A 2799-nucleotide genomic window follows, 5' to 3' on the forward strand; every position below is an offset into this window, starting at 1 on the left:
AACTGTCGATACTATTGAGATAGAACCTGTTTTTGCTCCTGCTAGATCCAGCTCTTCTAGATATGAATTGCCTGATATACCTGAGGGTTATGTTAGGGAGGGAGAGATAGCTGAGGATTTTCTTGCGTGTAAGGATGCCTATGACGCCGAGAAATTACTTCTCAAGTGGAAGGAAAAATCTCCGAAAGCTAGAATGAAATACGACCCGAAGTTTGCCACTTCACCTATCTTTATCACCGATGAGGATTATGAATTCTCTGTCAACCCTGAGATAATCTCTCTAGTCGTATCTGATCCTTTCCACGGTTATGAGTCTGAGACGGTCGTAGCCCATCTTACCAAACTACACGATATAGCCACCCTTTTCACCAGTGAGGAGAAGATCCGTCACTACTATATCCTTAAGCTGTTCCCTTTCTCTCTAAAGGATGACGCTAAAGCCGGGTTCACTTCTCTTGCTCTTGGATGTGTGAGTAGTCCCCAGGATATGGTCTATTACTTCTATGAGAAATATTTCCCTGCCCATAAGAAGCAAGCTGCGTTGTTGGAAATATACAACTTTGCTCAACTCAAAGAAGAGAGTCTCCCACAAGCTTGGGGGAGGCTCATCCAGCTACAGAATGCTTTGCCTGATCACCCTCTTAAGAAGAACGAGATACTTGATATCTTCTATAACGTACTTACCGATGCTTCTAGAGACCACCTAGATAGTTGTGCCGGTTGTGTTTTTAGGGAACGAACTATAGAACAAGCTGAGATTCTACTTAATAACATCTTGATCAACGATAATGCTTGGACTATTCCCGAACCACCTCCTAAGCCAACTCCTAAGAAAAGAGGTATTCTATTCCTCAGTCCCGAAGATATGCAAGAAGCCAAGAAATCTATGCCAAAGAAAGGCATTAGATCTGAAGAAGTCAAAAATCTACCGCCTATCAAAGAGATCCATGGTCTTGATAACCCGATACAAGTAGTAGAGGTGAATTCTCTGCGTAGATTCAATGAGAGTGATATTCCTTTTGACAAACCTGCTAGCCTATGCTTTGATGAATTTGACAACTTTGTTTCCAAACAACAGAGTTTCAATGATTATGTTAGCAGACAATTGGAACAAACTACTCGTATGCTTAGTCATTTAAGTGCTTGTGTAGACAGAAATGTCAATGATCTGAAGCTTCTGAGTAAACATGCCTCTATGATTACTACTCAGGTAGAACAAGTACTTAAAGCTCAGAATGACTTGCTCAATGAATTAAATGACAACTCTGTCAGAGTCATTACTAGAGGAGGCAAAATGACTGAGGAACCTTTGTATCCTGAAGGCCATCCTAAGAGAATTGATCAAGATTCTTAAGGAATTAATGCTGATACACCCAGTCATCCTAAGAATAAGAAGAAGGATGATAAAAACTTACATGTCAGTTCACGAAATACTGTCACACCTGAAGAACCAAATGATATTTCTGCGTCTGATGCAGAAACACAATCTGGTGATGAACATGAACCTGGTGACAATATGGACAGCGATGTTCATAATAATGCTCAACCTAGCAATGATAAGGATGTGGAGATTGAACCTACGGTTAATCCTCATAACCCACAACCTAAGAGATACGATAAGAATGACTTCACTGCTAGGAAGCATGGTAAATAAAGGGAGCCATGGGTTCAGAGACCCATGCCCTTTCTTCCTAAGCCATCCAAGAAAAAGGATGATGAGGATTTTGAGCGCTTTATTGAAATGTTGAGACCCGTCTTTCTGCAGATGCGGTTAATTGATATGCTCAAAATGTCTCCATATGCCAAGTACATGAAAGATATCGTGACTAATAAACGGAAGATACCAGATCTTGAGATCTCCACCATGCTCGCCAATTACACTTTCAAAGGTGGAACTCCTAAGAAACTTGGTGATCCCGGAGTGCCCACTATACCTTGCTCCATTAAAGGAAACTATGTAAGAACTGCCTTATGTGACCTTGGAGCCGGTGTTAGTGTTATGCCTCTCTCTCTTTATCGTAGACTTGAACTCGATAAGTTGACACCCACTGAAATTTCTCTGCAAATGGCCGACAAGTCAACTGCTTTCCCTGTCGGCATTTGCGAGGATGTGCCTTTTGTGGTTGCTAACGTTACTATCTTGACGGACTTTGTTATCCTGGATATTCCTGAGGATGATGCCATGGCGATCATTCTTGGAGGACCATTCTTAAACACCGCAAGGGCTGTTATAGATTGCAGCAAAGGCAATGTCACCTTCCATGTCAACGTTAATGAGCATACAGTGCACTTTCCGAAGAAACGATATCAAGTACATTGCATCAATGCTATTGAAAAAAACTTCATCGATTCTTATTGGGAGCTTTGAATGCCCTATTCCTCGTGTTAAGACGAAGTATGATTTGCTTGTTGGGGAGATTCATGTCCCCATTGAGGTGACTTAGTGGCTATTCGACAATTCTCCGTTTCCTTTTGCGATTCGAATTATTTTTGTCGAGGGGATTTGATCAACCCCATTGACGGATTTCTTTCGATGACCATGAAATGGATGAATCAAGGAGTCACATAGCTTTGTTTTAAGCTTTCACTTTTTGTTGCTTAGAAAGAAAAATGATAGATTTAGTTTAGTTTTCCCTGTTTTCTGTTTCAGCGTCCCGGAGAAAAGTACCCCGAAAATAAAAGTTCTTCGATGGTCCTGAAAATCAAATATGATTTTTTCTGGATTTTTTGAAAAATACTCGGACTGTGAGATGGCCTGGGGGCCACACCAGTGGGCCACAAGCCCTGTAGCCGTGGCCT

The sequence above is a fragment of the Hordeum vulgare genome, chromosome 5H (genome assembly GCF_904849725.1).
Source record: "Hordeum vulgare subsp. vulgare chromosome 5H, MorexV3_pseudomolecules_assembly, whole genome shotgun sequence".
Classification (NCBI taxonomy): Eukaryota; Viridiplantae; Streptophyta; class Magnoliopsida; order Poales; family Poaceae; genus Hordeum; species Hordeum vulgare.